At 43.5% G+C, this 21,962-nt stretch overlaps 1 non-coding gene across 1 annotated transcript; it reads left to right on the top strand.

The window, feature by feature from the left end:
- Window positions 1–224: 224 nt before the first annotated feature.
- On the top strand, window positions 225–308 carry Trnas-gga (transfer RNA serine (anticodon GGA)). The gene is given in 2 exon segments: window positions 225–264; window positions 274–308. It is a non-coding gene; the product is annotated as a tRNA-Ser (tRNA).
- Window positions 309–21,962: the final 21,654 nt, after the last annotated feature.

The following is a 21,962-nucleotide window of genomic DNA, read 5'->3' as shown; positions in this document are numbered from 1 at the left end:
AATTAGCGCCGCCGGCGCCAAGCGAATACATTTGTACGAGACGTGCGGACGGCAAAGTGTTAATACGGTGGGGTAAAGCAGTTATTTTTGACATATCATTTAAAGCCGGTTCAGTTGCGATCTCTTCTTTTGTACGGTGTTCCCAGTAAGTTGCGAACCCACCGTCCATACATTACTTGTAACTAAGGCAGTTTAGTACTTCGTGGATTTCCTGTTAATTGCCGGCCGGGGTGGCCGAGCGGTACTAGGCGCTATAGCCTGGAACCGCGCGACCGCTACGGTCGCAGGTTCGAATCCTGCCTCGGGCATGGATGTGTGTGATGTCTTTAGGTTAGTTAGGTTTAAGTAGTTCTAAGTTCTAGGGAACTGATGACCTCAGAAGTTAAGTCCCATAGTGCTCAGAACCATTTTTTTTTTCTTGTTAATTTTGTGGAAGACATTAGCCACATTTATTCTTTCGTATGTGTGTAGATTTTCGTAAAATAAATGTGTAGTTTCAAAATTCTTCTTGTTATAATTTTGGTAGTTAGTTGATCCCATGATACTTGAATATAAATGAGTTACGGCCATCAGCCACATACATGTAAGACGAATATTGTTCCTTATGATAATTTCGTGGTGCAGATCTTCTTTTAAAAACAGGAACAGCCTAAAGGCCCTCGAACATTTATTGTTTTACTAACCATTGATGCTCAGGCATCTGGCGACCGTTGAATTAAGTCATAAATAAAATCAAACAGCAACAGATTACTTAGTTCCTCCCCTCGTATTCTTCAGTAATAGACTTCTTTCATTTAGTTCACCCCGCATGCATATTATTCCTCACATCCTCCCCCGCATAATAAACTTCTTTCAATTTGTTCACCCCGCCAGTATGTTTAGTTTCACCCCACATATCCATATCCTATTAAACCTCTTTCAACACTTCCAGCCCACAACCCTCTTTCGGTTAACCCTTGAAACATAATAATGGTGCATACATACTCTAAAGACATCCAGTACTTACATATAGCAATTTGTACAGGAGAGCGGGTGTAGGGGTAGGGGGGCAGTTCACATCTTTGGCAATTTTTTCAAATGCATTGCATCACCTTGACGTAGCTCTGGAGAAATCGTTTGACTGAATTATCGCCTTCCACTCTTCACAGGTGTGCCTGCCTTGGTAAAATATTGTTTCCAGTGTCTTTATTTTATTTACGTATTTCAAAATGACAAATTAAATAATGTTAGAAAAATGAGAAGTCATCGGAAAATTCCACGGAAACGAAAACGCTGAAGAAAAGAAGAATTTGAAATCAACGCAGTGAACTATCAAATTTTACTACATTCACTCTCGTAAATAGGTTTAGGTAGAGGTATAATTTTATTATTTCTCTTCATACATGCAGTTAAGTCTTTATTAAAATTAATACGTGCATAACTATTTGATGACTCTTGAAAGACTGCATTTAGAAAAAAATGTGAACATGAACGTGTAATATTTTGTGACATTAATTACGAAACTGTAGAAAAACGAAACCGTTAGAACGCGTCTTGCTAAAAAGTGAGGCAGCAGTTAAAAATATCTCACAGAAAAACAGTTGGCTTCCTTAACACCGAGTGACCCTCTTCCATTTTCTTAACTCTTATAGGACTTGAAGATCAGTACCCAGAAATCAGTTTCCTAAATCAGTATGACGCAATTTTCATAGAACCTCGAAAACATCACTTTGACGCTTAGATGATTCCCGAGTGCTGTTTAATACATAACTTTGTAGCGCATTCATCGGAACCGAGTCTCGCCAAACTCAAGGATGCGTATATACAGCAACTTATCGACTGTTCAATATTACAATATTAGATTTTTGTATTTCACTTAGGTGTCGAATACAGACATTCAGTGCACAATTATCTGAACGTTGTAGCGCCTCTTGATGAATCACTTAGTATTCGAGAGACTTTTCACTTTTTAGAGGAATTTTACAGATATATAATGAAAGTGAACGTATCTTCCAGTGATGGGTTTATGTACAGTTCCATGATAGTCTAAGAGTATCAGCAGGATAATGAGATTTTTGTTTCATTTTTTCATGTTATATTACGATGTTCGACAATGAAGCGTTCATTGTAGCCTTTCTCCTGATTGAGAAAGCCTCTGAGACACTTATGTACTAATGAATTTAGGTTTCTTGTTCTAACTAAAATAATAATAATAACTAAAAAGAATTATTTAACTTTCTTTACCTAATTTTCCACCTTCTTAATACCCTGAAGAACTGAAGTTAAATCTGGTCACTGTGATTGTACTAGTGGTAGCTAGTGCGAATTTGCGCAATATTGCTAACTTAACTTCATTTCATTAGCATTTTTTGTACCTACCATTTGTCAGAACTTGCACGTACTTTTATTATTACGAAGTTCGATGCATTTATTTGGTTACACAGTCTAGACTTATTTTCAGTAAATACATTTTTCAAACGCAACCACACAAGCCGAAGCTACTAAGTAACTTTGGTTTGAGCATAAAACCAGTTTGTTTCAAGAGAAATCAATTACATCAAAAGAAGAGTTAAAAAGCCTTTGGTACCAGTTTAGTGCTTGATTCAGAGATGCTATTTTCTCAGATGGTCATTTTATCAGTAGCAACGAATTTATAACTGATCCTGACAAAGTATTACTGCAATACAACAAAATAGAGATTTCATTACCTTCTTGTTCTAAGATAAATTCGGATATTAATAGAGGTCACTTATAATGTGATTAATGAATTTGGTTATGAACGGAAAATCATGACGAATAGCACATATTCGATTCAAATGCAATCTCATAATGACATAAGAGAGTTGATGAAATCATGTAGTCACGAAGAAAATTGACATAAAATACAGATTGTTTGGACACTACACTTCAGAAGGTATTAGAGACAAATCGATGTTTGGTGTAATCTTTATGTGTACAGGTCTAAGAGAAGAAAACGATATGTTTGAAATATATCTTCTAATTTTATAACAAAAAATGGATAACTCACTTTACCTACAAATTTTGATCTAAATAGTATCATTCACACAAATATCACCTACTCGGTTTCACGTATCGCGAATGATTTTTTTTTTAAAGCGTACTGCACCATGCGAGCTAACATCCCGGAGATGTTCGGGCTCACACGCGGTTCCTCTTCATCGAAATGCCTTGGCTCAAACTCGTCTAGGTGATGAACCGCACCTGTCGCATTACACGCCCTAAATTAGACACTTATGACCCTTTGGTTAAATTGTCTGACTCATACCTAGTTCGCGAAATACAAAGTTAATATAACATATAATAACAGTATTAATAATATCGGGAACTAAATTAACGACCCATAAATGATGTAGGCCACACACTGGCAATTTGGTTAGAATAATGTTTATTCAGAAAGAAAAACCAATAGTGAAAGCAGTCGTATTTAGAATTACTATTACATTTGAGCGCATATCCATTTGACGCAGTTCGATCATTCACAATCTCATCGCAAAATACAAGTTACGTACGCGAAAAGTTAGAGTTCACACTAGGCGCGCGGCTGCTCACCGCTCAGTGATGAAGTGCCGCGATACCATACAAAGCGAAATTTTCTAAGTCACTTCACTTCCTAGCCGCCTAAAGACCGACTATCCGGTTTCACTTCTCAATCGGAACTGTACCCTTTGGTGTTTCCTGCCGAACTGTCCGCTTTCGCGTCTGCACCGGCACCGTCGCTCTCTCCGTCCCCGGCCGCGTTTCCCGCGCGCCCAGTATCGCTCAACTGACTAGGGCGGTTCCCTTTCCTGAAGCCCTCCATCTGACTGGCTACAGCTTATTCTACATTATTTTACATTTCAACATATTTAAATCATCAAAGCTTGACCTCCTTCACGTTCTAAATAATGAAACAATAATATCCATTACACAATAGACGTTAAATTCTTTTACATAAAACCAATATAAATTCCTTCTTAACTTTGAACGTCAAGGCCAGTAGCCTTGCACCAATGTGCTTTCTGATAAATAAATAAAGAACAAAAGTAACTATTATGCATAAACTTTACAACAAATATTCTATTACCTAATTATTCAATAAGGTGTCATGCTGTTATCGTTCAATGTGTTTTGTGTGGAGGAAAAGATGATCTGATGCTTAACTGAAAATACTGATAATTGAAATTTACTATCTCTTTCAAACAAATGAAGTTACAGAGTTGATATTTGCAACATTTGTCATTTTAATGATGCTCTTCTATATGAAATGCCGATCTTTAAGATCGACTACAGCGTTCAGATTTTAGCACTCAGGTCTTTGTTACAAAACTTGTCAATTTCTCTTTAACAGTAAATCCTAAACTATTATAGATGTGATCAGTATTCAAGTTTTATTGGGATCACCATGAAAAGTTATGAAGGATGGTAGATTACAACTACTGTGGCTTCATTCCCTGCATTACTACAGAATTAAATATTTTCCATAAATGTTTCCCTTTGTAGCCCATCTTAGGTCCGCCATATTGAGCACTATTACGTCTCTTCGGCCACAAACTGTTTCTACTGAGTTCTCCTATGACGTAGGTTCTCGTCTGCCTCACTCGCACACTACAGCGCTTAGGCCTCAATAGACGTCTGTGGATATCCCCATCTCGTGGTGAATCTGTGCCCTTTGTGGCACACGTCCAAAGACGACAGGGTACGTTTCACTATTCCTGAAGGCTGACTCTTTTGGCTATATACTTAAATGAGAGCGAAATGCTCGTTGACTCACGGCCGTCAGCTGTATATTTGTATTTTTATTTTCCATCGGTTTCATTTTTAATGGTCATCTTCATTGGAAAAAAAGTACTTGTCAATGTATCAAAAATACATTTTGATCAAATACGATACAACCAAATGAAGAACACAGATGTTATTAAAGCCTGTCGGAGCGTAACCCAAGTAAACGCACTGTGCTTAGAACAATTACAGCAATGTGTAGTTGGTAAAAACTTTACACATAACAACACGTCAAATTATTAAGTGTGAAGTACTCACTGTTTATGCATTAGTGTAATTCCTCTAATGTACAACACCATTCATATGGATTACGTTCAGAAAGGCTGTTATGACATGAATATCCTACATTTGGTAGCGTCGTATACGATGAAAATTTATTTTTGATCCATTGACAATGTAGTTTTTTTCCCTTTGAAGATGGTCATTATGAATGACACAGGTGAAGAAAAAACATACACTTGACAGCTGACGATGTAGATATGTAGTTGTTGTTGTGGTCTTCAGCCCTGAGACTCGTTTGATGCAGCTCTCCATGCTACTCTATCCTGTGCAAACCTCTTCATCTCCCAGTACCTACCGCAACCTACATCCTTTTGAATCTGCTTAGTGTATTCATCTCTTGGTCTCCCCCTACGATTTTTACCCTCCACGCTGCCCTCCAATACTAAATTGGTGATCCCTTGATACCTCAGAACATGTCCTACCAACCGATCCCTTCTTCTGGTCAAGTTGTGCCATAAACTTCTCTTCTCCCCAATCCTATTCAATACTTCCTCATTAGTTATGTGACTTACCCATCTAATCTTCAGCATTCTTCTGTAGCACCACATTTCGAAAGCTTCTATTCTCTTCTTGTCCAAACTATTTATCGTCCATGTTTCACTTCCATACATGGCTAGTGTACTTTCAGAAACGACTTCCCGACACTTAAATCTATACTCGATGTTAACAAATGTCTCTTCTTCAGAAACGCTTTCCTTGCCATTGTCAGTCTACATTTTATATCCTCTCTACTTCGACCATTATCAGTTATTTTGCTCCCCAAATAGCAAAACTCCTTTACTACTGTAAGTGTCTCATTTTCTAATCTAATTCCCTCAGTATCATCCGACTTAATTCGACTACATTCCATTATCCTCGTTTTTCTTTTGTTGATGTTCATCTTATATGCTCCTTTCAAGACGCTATCTACATTCCGTTCAACTGCTCTTCCAAGTCCTTTGCTGTCTCTGACAGAATTAAAATGTCATCGGCGAACCTCAAAGTTTTTATTTCTTCTCCATGGATTTTAATACCTACTCCGAATTTTTCTTTTGTTTCCTTTACTGCTTGCTCAGTATACAGATTGAATAACATCGGGGAGAAGCTACAACTCTGTCTTACTCCCTTCCCAACAACTGCTTCCCTTTCATGTCCCTCGACTCTTATAACTGCCATCTGGTTTCTGTACAAATTGTAAATAGCCTTTCGCTCCCTGTATTTTACCCCTGCCACCTTCAGAATCTGAAAGAGAGTATTCCAGTCAACATTGTCAGAGGCTTTCTCTAAGTCTACAAATGCTAGAAACGTAGGTTTGCCTTTCCTTAATCTTTCTTCTAAGATAAGTCGTAAGGTCAGTATTGCCTCACGTGTTCCAGTATTTCTACGGAATCCAAACTGACATTCCCCGAGCTCGGCTTCTAATAGTTTTTCCATTCGTCTGTAAAGAATTCGTGTTAGTATTTTGCAGCTGTGGCTTATTAAACTGACTGTTCGGTAATTTTCACATCTGTCAACACCTGCTTTCTTTGGGATTGGAATTATTATATTCTTGTTGAAGTCTGAGGGTATTTCGCCTGTTTCATACTTCTTGCTCACCAGATGGTAGAGTTTTGTCATGACTGGCTCTCCCAAGGCCGTCAGTAGTTCCAGTGGAATATTGTCTACTCCCGGGGCCTTGTTTCGACTCAGGTCTTTCAGTGCTCTGTCAAACTCTTCACGCAGTATCATATCTCCCATTTCATCTTCATCTACATCCTCTTCCATTTCCATAATATTGTCCTCAAGTATATCGCCCTTGTATAGACCCTCTATATACTCCTTCCACCTTTCTGCTTTCCCTTGTCTCTTTAATTTTCCTGTAGGCAGTATCTATCTTACCACTAGTGAGACAAGCCTCGACATTCTTACATTTGTCCTCTAGCCATCCCTGCTTAGCCAAATTGCACTTCCTGTCGATCTCATTTTTGAGTTTGTATTCCTTTTTGCCTCATTCATTTACTGCATTTTTATATTTTCTCCTTTCATCAATTAAATTCAATGTTTCTTCTGTTACCCAAGGATTTCTACTAGCCCTCGTCTTTTCACCTACTTGATCCTCTGCTGCCTTCACTACTTCATCCCTCAAAGCTACCCATTCTTCTTCTACTGTAGTTCTTTCCCCCATTCCTGTCAATTGTTCCCTTATGCTCTCCCTGAAACTCTGTACAACCTCTGGTTCTTTCAGTTTATCCAGGTCGCATCTCCTTGAGTTCCCACCTTTTTGCAGTTTCTTCAGTTTTAATCTACAGGTCATAACCAATAGATTGTGGTCAGAGTGCACATCTGCCCCTGGAAATGTCTTACAATATAAAACCTGGTTCCTAAATCTCTGTCTTACCATTATATAATCTATCTGAAATCTGTCAGTATCTCCAGGCTTTTTCCATGTATACAACCTACTTTCATGATTCTTAAACCAAGTGTTAGCTATTATTAAGTTATGCTCTGTGCAAAATTCTACCAGACGGCTTCCTCTTTCATTTCTCTCCCCCAATCCATATTCACCCACTACGTTTCCTTCTCTCCCTTTTCCTACTCTCGAATTCCAGTCACCCATGACTATTAAATTTTCGTCACCCTTCACTATCTGAATAATTTCTTTTATCTCATCATACATTTCTTCAATTTCTTCGTCATCTGCAGAGCTAGTTGGCACATAAACTTGTACTACTGTAGGAGGTGTGGGCTTCGTATCTATCTTGGCCACGATAATGCGTTCACTATGCTGTTTGTAGTAGCTTACCCGCATTCCTATTTTCCTATTCATTATGAAACCTACTCCTGCATTACCCTAATTGATTTTGTGTTTATAACCCGGTAGTCACCTGTAGTCTTGTTCCTCCTGCCACCGAACTTCACTAATTCCCACTATATCTAACTTTAACCTATCCATTTCCCTTTTTACATTTTCTAACCTACGTGCCCGATTAAGTGATCAGACATTCCACGCTCCGATCCGTAGAACGCCAGTTTTCTTTCTCCTGATAACGACATCCTCTTGAGTAGTCCCCGCCCGGAGATCCGAATGGGGGACTATTTTACCTCCGGAATATTTTACCCAAGAGGACGCCATCATCATTTAATCATACAGTAAAGCTGCATGCTCTCGGGAAAAATTACAGCCGTAGTTTCCCCTTGCTTTCAGCCGTTCGCAGTACCAGCACCGCAAGGCCGTTTTGGTTATTGTTACAAGGCCAGATCAGTCAATCATCCAGACTGTTGCCCTTGCAACTACTGAAAAGGCTGCTGCCCCTCTTCAGGAACCACATGTTTGTCTGGCCTCTCAACAGATAACCCTCCGTTGTGGTTGCACCTACGGTACGGCTATCCGTATCGCTGAGGCACGCAAGCCTCCACACCAACGGCAAGGTCCATGGTTCATAGGGGGAGGGGGATGTAGATATACTATTTTCAAAATATTCAACAGCTGTAGAGAGTCAGCTAAGAAAATTTTATACTGATGAATTTGTTACTTTAGGAAAAAACTTATACCCTGCGACAGTCGTTGCAATTGTGCCGTTTATTTTCTCTAATTTGAAAGCAATATATGAAGACTTTCCTACTGGCTTGTTAGGCCTAACGCAAGAAAAGATTTTCTGTTGGGGTTGTCTTCCTGAGCCTTTGGAGTTTCTCCTCCACAACAAGGCAGTGGTTCCCTTCTCATTTAATCCGCAGAAAGGAGGGTTGCCTCATCTGCCAGCTACTCCGTTCCGAAGTCTTCCTTCTCTAACCATCGGTGCCATTAAGGTCTTCACGCGTAACCCTGGTCGTGGTTTCCGTGTTATACCCCACGAAATTTGTTCCCTGCCTGAAATCAGGCATCCTAGCACTCCGGCCTGCTGAAGTGTAGGATGCCCATCCCCGCGACGTGGACGCGCCAGACACGAATTACCCCAGTGGAGGAATAGGGAACGAGGTTAATGATTGTGTGTGGTGCCACAATCAAGGAAGTATTCTATCTCCTGCACTTTTTAATGTTGTGATGGAGGGACTGAGTAGAGCAGTTAAAGATATAGTAAAAGAAAAAGACAAAAAGATGATTTTTGAAGATGGTATGGGAATATGGGGTGATAAAGAGGTAGATGTACAGTTACAACATGATGCGTGGAAGGAAATAATGAAAAGATATGGATTAAAAATGGATAAAGATGTGAGGTGATGGTAGTTGGAAGAGAGAAAAGGATCAACGGAAATTTTACCTTGAATGGAGAACCCCTCTAAGTGGTAGAAAGTTTCACTTATTTAGGGAGTGAAATATCTAGGGATGGAAGAATAACTAACGAAATTAATAGGAGTTTACATAAGGGAGGAAATTTCTACCAAACAATAAAACACCTGATTTGGAATAAGGAAGTTTCAGAAAAAGCAAAACTCATTATGTATAAGAAATATTTCTTCCCTACTGTCCGCTATGGTGGAGACTGCAAGCAGGGGAAATGAAATTTCTCAGAGCAGTTAAGGGAGAAACAAGAATGGACAGAGTAAGGAATGTAGAGATTAGAAAGGACCTTAAACAAGGAAGAATGAGAGAAGAAATTGAATAAAAGAGATTAAGATGGTATGGGCATGTTAAGAGGATGCATGGGCAGAGACTCCCCAAAATTATGGAAGAACTAAAGATGGATGGAAAAAGACCTAGAGGGCGCCCAAGAACACGGTGGAAAATTGGAGTGAGAATATCTGTGGAAAGGATAGGTGTGAACTGGCAGCAAGTGGAGGAATAAAAGTGGTGGGAGGACCGATCCAAATGGAGAGGACTCGTCAAAACCCAGATCCGGCAGTAGATGGAGCGGGATCCGGATATAGACAGAGAGATTTTCTCTAATTTATATCTAAAAGCAGTTCAAACAGTATATCAACGTAGCATAAGGAAAAAGTTCTGAAAGAGAAAATTAAAACAAGTTTGTGTTGTTTACAAAATATATTGCTGAAGATACAAAATATACTCACCTAAAGGCTGATTTTTATTACTATTATTAGTATTATTCTTAATTCCATGCTTAATGTAAGTAACTAGACTGGCACATTACTGTCTAAGCAGTTGACGTTCGTGGAGTTAAAACACCCGCTTTATTCACTACCACCATCTACAATCATGGTATGAGGGTCTGAGGAAGGAAAAAAAAAAACTGACCGAAGCCGGTAACCATCAAAGTAAATGTTCTTGCTGTTGAGACTGCAGGTGTCAACGATAAATATACTCAAAAATCATTAAAAAATTACGGTACTAGCGAGATTCGAAACAGAAATTTTACGAATGCATCTCTATTACTCTTCACATTTACCCAGTGGCAAATACATAAATAAGCCAAGAATATTTTTTACTGAACGCAGATCACAAACCTAACTTCACCGACTTTACAGTTTGAGAACTGTACTGCTTTATGTCACCTTCAAAACCTGTAAGTGAGAAGGTAATGAAAGAGTGAAGACAGACCGCAATGTCCCCTTGTTAGCTTTCAGGTGCGCTTCTTCTTTAATGCGACGTCAGTAGCACTGTGTAGCACCTTAGAAATCCGCAGCCGCAGCTGCTCTTGACACCAGAGCAAGTTCCGCGTCTCCCTTGTGTTTATCTTCCCCGTTCCACGGAGGATGCCGCGACACCTCGCTTGAGACCAAGACATCTGCAGCACGCGTCGAGCTGTGGCATCGTCCAGTGAAAGAGACGCGGACAAAAAGGGGAAAAAAGGGGGAGGAAAAGGGCGGAGCAGGGAAGGGGAGGCGAGGGCAAGCAGACGGACGGACGTCCGACTTCCTCGTGTGTGTCCTCCAGCCGGGCACTCTACACACACACCGCAGAGCGGTGCGCTGGAAAACTGGGAAAGCTACCGCAGCGCGGGCTGTTGGCTGCGATGGAATACAAACACCCGCGCTGGTGCCAGCAGGTAGCGCGTGCGACCGAAATTACATTACGCGGTCTGGAAATAAGAGCCGCCGTCAGAGTGGATTCTAGTCCGCACGAGCGCCACTCCGCAGGAGCTCCAAAAACTGCCGCGCTTCCTCGCCCGCCCGTTCTTTACCTGCTGCACTCCAGCGGAACAGCGGCGAGCGAAAACAAACGCGTTACGTCCGCTGCCCGCTGGCGGTTCCCACTTGCCGGTGGGCCAGCAATTGTAGCGTCCGTTCAGTGTCAGAACTGCAGTGGTGCCGTGATGACATTAAGAGTTGTTTATATCGCTGTGCAACCTACTCGACCAATATAATGTCTGGGATGACCACGGTAATCTGAAAATAGATGCCCAATGCGATTACCTCTGGTGTATCTTCCGTCAATGCTATCATTGCTCGAGCATGAAGTAATCCTTTCCACTCTGCTGCTTTTGAAATAATCACTGCCAGTGTACTGTATATCTAATACGGCGATATGTCCTGTTGATTCGAAAATAATGATTTTAAATTTCCTTTTTTCGACTCCGACATCCACATGCATATACTCCGCAAGGCGCTGTACGGTGCCTGGAGGGTACTGTGTACAACTGCCAGTAATTCCCTTTCCTGTTCCACTCGCAAATAGAGCGAGGAAAAAGTGACTATTTATATCGCTTCCTACGATCCCTAATTTCTCTTACCTAATCGTCTCGGAACTTGGGCTGGATCTACACGGGTTGGACAAATATATGGAAACACCGCGAGAAAATCGCGCTTAAATATACATGTAGATGCTAGCCACGTCTACTGGATGCACTGCTGTCTTTGACCACGAATGTCACCTGTGCAATATTCTCAATAAACCGCAAAAATCCGTCGTGGTCATAACTGTGCTCTGTGTACCTGTGAGTGCTTAAATCTGAACAATGTGAGTTCTGACATGGGCAAATCGTTCGTTTTTGTATGGAGGCTGCTCCAATAACAACGGTAGCCGAAGTGTTTGAATTTTCAGGAGCCATATACCACTTCCATAGAAAGAGGAAAAATTTTGAATGCTACGTCACAACACCGGTGGATGTTTGTGTACAGCGATTGTGATAGACTGCCACTGGAGAGGATTTTGATGACAAATAATAGCACGACAGCTGCAAAAGTCACTGCAGAACTGAATGTCACACTGGCGACCCCTGCCAGCATTAAAGCAACTTGAAGAGAGCTCCATAAGGAGGGAACTGCAGGGCGAATAAGGATTCTAAAACTTCGCGTTAGTTATGTAAATACCAATAACATGACAAAGTGGAGCAGAAGGCTTAAAACATGGGTTATGGAATAATGGGGGAATGTCATTTGATCGGATGAAACGTTCCACATTGATCCCAAATTCTCGTTGAGTTTGCGTCCCAAGAGTGATACTGTGATGATTTCGGTTGCCACGTCGTGGTAATCCATGGGACCCATATAAAGCGATGTAATGGTGCAATTACAGTGAATTCGAAAGTAAAATTCCATGTACCAACTTGACAGAAAATCCTAGGAAGTTCTGGTCTTACATTAAAACAGTAAGTGGATCAAAACAGCATATCCAGACACTCTGGGATGATGATGGCATTCAAACAGAGGATGACACGCGTAAAGCTGAAATACTAAACACCGTTTTCCAAAGCTGTTTCACAGAGGAAGACTGCACTGCAGTTCCTTCTCTAAATCCTCTCACAATCGAAAAAATGGCTGACATCGAAATAAGTTTCCAAGGAATAGAGAAGCAACTGAAATCACTCAACAGCGGAAAGTCCACTGGACCTGACAGGATACCATTTCGATTCTACACAGAGTACGCGAAAGAACTTGCCGCCCTTCTAACAGCCGTGTACCGCAAGTCTCTAAAGGAACGGAAGCTTCCAAATGATTGGAAAAGAGCACAGGTAGTCCCAGTCTTCAAGAAGGGCCGTCGAGCAGATGCGCAAAACTATGGGCCTATATCTCTGACATCGATCTGTTATAGAATTTTAGAACATGTTTTTTGCTCGCGTATCATGTCATTTCTGGAAACCCAGAGTCTACTCCGTAGGAATCAACATGGATTCCGGAAACAGCTATTGTGTGAGACCCAACTCGCTTTATTTGTTCATGAGACCAGGATATATTAGATAAAGGCTCCCAGGTAGATGCCATTTTCTTTGACTTCCGGAAGGCGTTCGACACACTTCCGCACTGTCGCCTGATAAAAAAGGTAAGAGGCTACGGAATATCAGACCAGCTGTGTGGCTGGATTTAAGAGTTTTTGGCAAACAGAACACAGCATGTTGTTCTCAATGGAGAGACGTCTACAGACGTTAAAGTAACCTCTGGCATGCCACAGGGTAGTGTTGCTTTTCACAATATATATAAATGACCTAGTAGATAGTGTCGAAAGTTCCATGCGGCTTTTCGCGCATGATGCTGTAGTATACAGAGAAGTTGCAGCATTAGAAAATTGCAACGAAATACAGGAAGATCTGTAGCGGATAGGCACTTGGTGCAGGTAGTGGCAACTGACCCTTAACATAGACAAATGTAATGTATTGCGAATACATAGAAAGAAGGATCCTTTATTGTATGATTATATGATGGCGGAACAAACACTGGTAGCAGTTACTTCTGTAAAATATCTGGGAGTATGCGTGCGGAACGATTTGAAGTGGAATGATCATATAAAATTAATTGTTGGTAAGGCGGGTACCAGGTTGAGATTCTTTGGGAGAGTGCTTAGAAAATGTAGTCCATCAACAAAGGAGGTGGCTTACAAAACACTCGTTCGACCTATACTTGAGTATTGCTCATTAGTGTGGGATCCGTACCAGGTCGGATTGACAGAGGAGATAGAGAAGATCCAAAGAAGAGCGGCACGTTTTGTCACAGGGTTATTTGGTAAGCGTGATAGCGTTACGGAGATGTTTAGCAAACTGAAGTGGCAGACTATTCAAGAGAGACGCTCTGCATCGCGGTGTAGCTTGCTGTCCAGGTTTCGAGACGGTACGTTTCTGGATGAGGTATCGAATATATTGCTTCCCCCTACTTATACCTCCCGAGGAGATCACGAATGTAAAATAAAGAGATTCGAGCGCGCACGGAGGCTTTCCGGCAGTCGTTCTTCCCGCGAACCATACGCGACTGGAACAGGAAAGGGAGGTAATGACAGTGGCACGTAAAGTGCCCTCCGCGACACACCGTTGGGTGGCTTGCGGAGTATAAATGTAGATGTAGATGCAGATGTAACTGTTTCTACAGTAAAAATATCAATGTTGTTTTCCCACGTGAATGCTGTGAATAAGATCTGGATATCTGAATGAACAAAGATAGCTCTTCCATTTTATCATGTGGTCTTTCGATGGCAAGACGCATTCCGTCTATTTTTAGTCTGCGCATGTTACGACTTCTATGTGTCTCCTGTATGCACAGTATATGGCACAGGTGCTGACAGCGTAGTTCCCCTAGCAGTTCTTCTTTGGCTGGTGTTAGGGCTTCTGTGTTAATAGATATAATCGTTAACTGTGGCCCCAAAAAGGGCTCAGGTATATATGTTTCTGATGTGAATGCCATGGCACTATGCTGTTCTGCGGCCGAGTTTTTATACCTGTCGTGTTTGGTATAAATCCACTCATACCAACCTGGTGGATGTAGCTCTCAACGAAGCTTCCAGAATTATAACTGGCTTCATGAAATCCACTCCAGTCGACTGGCTTTAGAACCTCGGAGGAATAGCAAGACCACCTATTTGAAGAGAGATAGCTGCGAATAAGGAAAAGAGGCAGTTGGAACAGGAAATTACCCATCCTCTGTATACGCATGAACCGCATCCGCTATGACTGAAGTCAAGGGAGAGTTTCCTTAGGACATCAAAATGTTCAAATGTGTGTGAAATCTTATGGGACTTGGCTGCTAAGGTCATCAGTCCCTAAGCTTACACACTACTTAACCTAAATTATCCTAAGGACAAACATACACACTCATGCCTGAAGGGAGGACTTGAACCTCCGCCGGGACCAGCCGCACAGTTCATGACTGCAGCGTCTCAGACCGCTCGGCTAATCCCGCGCGGCCCTTAGGACATCAAAGGAACTTAGAACCACTGCTGAAAAAACTAGGTTGCAACTATGGAGGGCTACGACCTACCTTCCCCTGGTTGGGAAAGAGTTGTTGAAGCTTCACCTCCAGGCCATGACGTGGAATGGACAACTTGGATGTCCCTGAATAGACTGAGATCCGGAGTTGGAAGATCAAAAGTTAACTTGGCAAGATGGGGACACACTGACCCAAATGATGTTAGGTGTGACTATGGAGAAGAACAGACAGTTCGGCACATGCTTCGGTGTCGATTGTGCCCAGTCTCCTGTGCAGAAGATGATCTTCAAGAAGCAACAGAAAATGCACTGGATGTGGCCAAGTTTTGGTCAAAAGTAATTTAATCATAAGTGTGCAAAATATGTGTGCATGTACCTGTATGTTTCTGACAAGAGAATAATAACAATAATGGGCCCCATCGTTACCCTTCAGGGTCACATTACTGCCAAAGATTAGGTGGCCATTTTGGCTGATCAGACTCATCGCATGTTCCCTAGTAGCAATACTGTGTTCCAAGACGACAGGGCCCCCATTCACACAACTCGCATCGTACAGGACTGGCTTTGTCAGCACGAGGATGAACCGTCACGTCACTCCCGGCCACCGCAGTCGCCAGCCCTCAACATTATTCAGTCTTTGCAGTCTACTTTACACGGAAAGCTGCGACATCACTGTCCACCTCTGTCATCGTTATCGGTACTTGACAGTATTTTGGAGGAAGAACAGTAGAAAAGTGTCTCGAAAGCCAGAAACCATACAGAACATGTATTTATCCACTCCGAGACAAATGGAAGCTGGTTTGAATGTCAGCTGTTCTCCTACACCATATTATGCACGGTAATATCTTGCTATTTGGGTGTTTCCATATTTTTCTCCAACACCTACACCATGGTGGTTGCAAAATCGTTCTGCAGTCCATAAAAAATCCCGGTTTTCAATTTTTGTTTTGTTTTCTTCTGATTTTTTACACAGATTTTCAAAACTGTAGAAATGACTTTGTGTAAAACATTATGTTACTCGTCATTTTATCTGTTTCCGGTCTTTCCCTTAGTTGCTTCAAATTCGTGGTGGTATGCACCGTCTACGCAACTAATTGCAGTTAGTTTATTGTCATACGTATGGCAATAAACGAACTGCCTTCAATTACTTGCGTAGACAGTACATACCTCCACGCATTATGTTACTGTTCAACTATTTTCTTAACAGCTGTTAAGATGTTACGCAACGTCACTTCCACAATATTTCGAAAATGTTTCGCGAAAATAACGTCATCATCCCTCCGAGAACTCCCATTCCAGTTCAGCTATGAAATCTAGCAGCATCCGTCTGAGCTGTCTCGTTGCCTTCGCGGTCTGAGGCGTCTTGTCACGGTCCTCGCGGCTCCTCGCGTCGGAGGTTCGAGTCCTCATTCGGGCATGGGTGTGTGTGTGTTGTCCTTAGATTAAGTCAGTTTAAGTTAGATCAAGGAGTGCGTAAGCTTTGGGACCAATGACCTCAGCAGTTGGGTCCCATAAGACCGTACCACAAATTTGCAAATTTCCAATTTCTCGTTGCCTTCATTTAATTCACCGTGATGGAGGGGGTGCCGAACACTCAGGCAGTGTTCAGTGAAGACTCACACAGGCTTTCCGCACGTCATCTTTTTATAGATATGGTACTACACTACTGGTCATTAAAATTGCTACACCAAGAACAAATGCAGATGATAAACGGGTATTCATTGGACAAATATATTATACTAGGACTGACATATGATTACATTTTCAAGCAATTTGAGTGTATAGATCCTGCGACATCAGTACCCAGAACAACCACCTCTGGCCGTAATAACGGCCTTTATACGCCTGGGCATTGAGTCAAACAGAGTTTGGATGGCGTGTACAGGTACAGCTGCCCATGCAGCTTCAACATGATACGACACTTCATCAAGAGTAGTGACTGGCGTATTGTGAGGAACCAGTTGCTCGACCACCATTGACCAGACGTTTTCAATTGGTGAGAGATCTGGAGAACGTGCTGGCCAGGGCAGCAGTCGAACATTTTCTGTATCCAGAAAGGCCCGTACACGATCTGCAACATGCGGTCGTGTATTATCCTGCTGAAATGTAGGGTTTCGCAGGGATCGAATGAAGGGTAGAGCCACGGGTCGTAACACATCTGAAATGTAACGTCCACTGTTCAAAGTGCTGTCAATGCGAACAGTAGGTGACCGAGACATCACGCCGGGTGATACGCCAATATAGCGATGATGAATACACGCTTCCGATGTGAGTTCACCGCGATGTCGCCAAACACGGATGCGACCATCATAATGCTGTAAACAGAACCTGGATTCGTTCGAAAAAATGACGTTTTGCCATTCGTGCACCCAGGTTCGTCGTTGAGTACACCATCGCCGGCGCTCCTGTCTGTGATGCAGCGTCAAGGGTAACCGCAGCCATGGTCTCCGAGCTGATAGTCCATGCTGCTGCTAACGTTGTCGAACTGTTCGTGCAGATGGTTGTTGTCCTGCAAATGTCCCCATCTGTTGACTCAGGGATCGAGACGTGGCTGCACGATCCGTTACAGCCATGCCGATAAGATGCCTGTCATCTCAACTGCTAGTGATACGAGACCGTTGGGATCCAGCACGGCGTTCCGTATTACCCACCGGAACCCACCGATTCCATATTCTGCTAACAGTCATTGGATCTCGACCAACGCGAGCAGCAATGTCGCGATACGATAAACCGCATTCACGATAGGCTACAATCTGACTTTTATCAAAGTCGGAAACGTGATCGTAGGCATTTCTCCTCCTTACATGAGGCATCACAACAACGTTTCACTAGGCAACGCCGGTCAACTGATGTTTGTGTATGAGAAATCGGTTGGAAACTTTCCTCATGTCAGCACGTTGTAGGTGTCGCCACCGGCGCCAACCTTGTGTGAATGCTCTGAAAAGCTAATCATTTGCATATCACAGCATCTTCTTCCTGTCGGTTAAATTTCGCGTCTGTAACACGTCATCTTCGTGGGGTAGCAATTTTAATGGGCGGCAGTGTATGTCCCAGAATTCTCCCAATAACCCAAAGTTGATCATTCGCAATCCGTACGACCAACCTTACATGCTTGTTCCATTTCATGTCGCTTTGCAGTGATACGCCTGGATGCTCATTTATCTTGACATTCTCACGTAGAAAACCTCTAAAACTGTATTGGAACATCAGTGGTTTGTTCTTCATACTCATCTGCATTAAATTAAATTTTTCAACATTTAGAGCAAGATGCCACTCATCACACTGAATACAGAAATAAGTATCTTGCAGTGGCCTGTTTTGCTGCAGCTGTATATAAATTGCAGTAGTCTACAATAAAAACGTCTATTGCATCTGCACATTGATTTCCTATTTTATTTAAATATACAGGCATGATTCGCTTTTTGTGAAGTGTAATCTTAAGAAACCACAATGACTGCGAGAAAAATTTGAGCCTTTCAACCTGTTCTCCTAATGAGGGAAAGCTGTTCAACTAAACGTGTAGACGCCTTTTTGGAAGGCGAGACACATCTTTGTGCATAAATTAAATGCAAATTAATGTGCAGCATGCGAAAGACGTTATTGTCTTGTAAACTGCTGGAAATATAGAAATTCTATCCAAGTCATTGTTTATTCTCCTACAGTCACTCAAATAACTTATTTGAAAGCAATCACGACGTTCAGATTCAGCTAATTACAAGAGAAGATAAAGTTTATAACAGCCGTCTACCCATATACGTAATATTTTGAGTTGTTGTTATTTATGTGATTCCCTAAGATTTCCGGGCGTAATGAATATTTCATGAGGTTTCGGGCTTGCAGCCGGATGACGTCGACATTCTGCCACGATATTTTCGGCTGACAACCATTGAGCCATCTTCAGGTGATTTTTGCGTTGAACTCAGCAGAGGACAGATAGTTGTCACCCAAGATATGTTGGCCAGATCTCGACGTCATCCAACTGCAAGCACAAAACTTCATAGAATAGTATTTTGTTTGTATTTTTATTCTAGCATGTAGAGTTGGCCTAACTATTGATAACGTGTCAAATGATATTAGCTGTTAAATAAGAAAATAGCATCGCTGACAGACAAAAATGGACTACTGAGAGAGAGGCAGTGTCAGACCTTCCCTTGTTCACAGTGTATTATTATTGTGAGCCGCGACGTTATATAATCGTGGAAGAAAGTTTTTTGCTGGTGCTCTGATAAATATTTGGAAAGATTATGACGGAACCGGTTGGCAAACTGAGGTCGCGCGTCAGCCTCGAGAACATTCAATGGCTTCGGTGTGAAAATCTTTCGTACTGTTTTTGCTGTGGCCTTCTCCACCAGACATCACGGCGCCTAGAGTATCAGCAAACAAACTGACAGCCTGAAGCCGCGGGTTGCCTGCTTCGCAGGCACACCGAAGAACTACACAACCGGCAGGCAATATTGATGAACGGCCACAACACCACCAACAACAACAACACCACAGCAAAGACACCAGTGGTCACGAGGGGCCACTAACGGCCCACATAAACATAAGGGAGAGGTCGCTGCAGATCATGGAACGTAAAATCATGTGATGGAAAATAGTTCTGAGGTACTCATCCGCCGAAGCTCTATAAAGGCCGGCGCTCGGCCACACATCGGGGTCCGCCCTAACGCCCCTATTCCTTTCGACTTCCTCTCCCACATTTACCTTCTCCTCCTACGTGATCGCCGCCGACCTCAACATCCATAGTCGTTCCACCACCCAGTTACGGCGGCGGCATCGGTTCCTCTCCTCCCTCCAAGGCGACCTCGTCCCGATTCCCCAGCACACCCGCCCTGAATCCAACTCCACTCCCGATGTCACCCTCTCCTCCCCTATACTCCTTGGCCGCATAGCGGTGGATGTCCTGGACCCCATTGGTAGCGACCATCTCCCTGTCCTCCTCACCATTTCAGATGGTCGTCGCCCCCACCCCAACCCTCGTAATGATCCTCCCCCGAAGTATGTCCATGATCATTCCCGTGCCGACTGGAATGCCTACCAGGATACCCTCTCCGCCCAGGTCGATAGCCACCCCTTCCCCTACCACCGCCCTGATGATATTACCCATGCTGCCTCCTTTCTCCAGCAGACCTTGTCTGAGGCCGTGGAGGCCCACGTCCCTAATGTCGCCATTCACCCCCACCATCCTACCTTACCCCCATAGGCCGTCCTCCTCCTCCGTGAATCCCGCCGTCTCTACTGTGCCTTCCTCCACACGTGTGACCCGGACACACTACGACGCCACCGGCAACTCCAGCGACACATCCGAAACTTGCTCGCGGCTAAGAATTGCCGGGACTGGCGACAGACATGCACCCGTTTAAATACTACCCTTCCTATAAACTCGTCCAAGTTCTGGTCAGTCTTCCGTCACCTTACCGGAACTAAACCCTCCCCCTACTATCCTCTTCTCCATGATGATCACCCCTTCCCTGACACCCTTAGTAAGGCCAATCACTTTGCCTCCTACGTCTCTGATGTCTTTTCCATCCCCGATGATCCCCAGTTCGATTACTCCCTCTTCCCGGGTGTCCGCGATGAAACTGACACCTCAGTCCCCCCCCCCCCTCGCACTTGGACGACATGGCACACACAGAACTCAATGCCCCTATCACTGCACAGGATCTCATTGCTACACTCTGCACGAAACACAACACCGCTCCAGGTCACGATCGTGCCACCTACCGCCACCTTTGTGAAGCTCCTGTCTCTTTCCTCTCCACCCTGGGCAGGCTCTACAATGTAGTCCTGTCCACCGCTACTACCCTGACCTGCGGAAAACCTCCTGTATCCTGATGTTCCTTAAACCCGGTAAACCACCATCTGCCGTCTCCTCCTACCATCCCATCAGCCTTACCTCAGTCTTCAGCAAGGTCCTGGAATCCATCCTCACCCGCTGCATCCACCAGCGTCTCCACCAGCACCGCCTCTTTCCCGTTACCCAGTGTGGCTTTCGGCTGTCCTCTTCCGATGACCTTCTCCTTCACCTCACTTGTCTCCTTTCCGAACAGCTTAATTCCCTTTGCTCTGGTATCTTCCTCTCCCTGGACCTCAAACGTGCCTATGACCATGTATGGCATCCCGGTCTCCTCTTCAAGCTCCAAACCTTCGCCCTTCCCATTAACTACGTCCGTCTGATGGGCTCCTTTCACTTCCGGCGTACTTCCTACGTCGACATCCATAAGACGGATTCCTACACCTTTTTTCCCTCCGCCAGTGTGCCCAAGGCTCCGTCTTCTCTTCCCTTCTGTAGATTTTGTATACGGCGGACATGCCGCCGCCGTCACCCCCAGTCCATCTTCTCCAGTTTGCCAATGACACCGCTTTCGTTCCCCTTGCCCCCACCCTGCAGCGTTCCCAACATCTTCTCCAATCCCATCTTGACCAGTTCACCGCTTGGTGCAACCAGTGGTTGCTTAAGGTCAATCCCTCCAAAACCCAGGTGATCATTGTCGGCAACACGACCCCTTCCTTCCACCTCCTCGATTCCTATCTAACCATCTATAGCCGTCCTATCGCCCCACCTTTAAGTACCTTGGCGTTACCCTCAGCCATCGCCTCTCCTGATCCCCCCATCTCCGGACAATCCAAGCCAAGGCATGCTCCCTACTCCGTCTCCTCAAGCTCCATTCCGGCTGTACGTGGGGTCTGGACCCCTCCACCATACTCCACACCTATAAATCCCTCATCCGCCCTATCCTCCTTTACACTCATCCTGCCTGGATCTCTGCCTCCCATACCTTTTACAAATCCCTTAAGATCCTTGAATTCCATGCTCTCCGCCTCGCACCCGTCTCCCCTCCCCCACGCGGATTCTGTACAACCTAATTCCCTTCCCCCACCTCCTCCTTTTCCTCGAACGGATACAACTCCTCTACACCTCCCGTAAACTCGATC

The sequence above is a fragment of the Schistocerca nitens genome, chromosome 7 (assembly GCF_023898315.1).
Source record: "Schistocerca nitens isolate TAMUIC-IGC-003100 chromosome 7, iqSchNite1.1, whole genome shotgun sequence".
Lineage (NCBI taxonomy): Eukaryota > Metazoa > Arthropoda > Insecta > Orthoptera > Acrididae > Schistocerca > Schistocerca nitens.
This window is presented reverse-complemented; position numbering and strand designations above follow the sequence as displayed.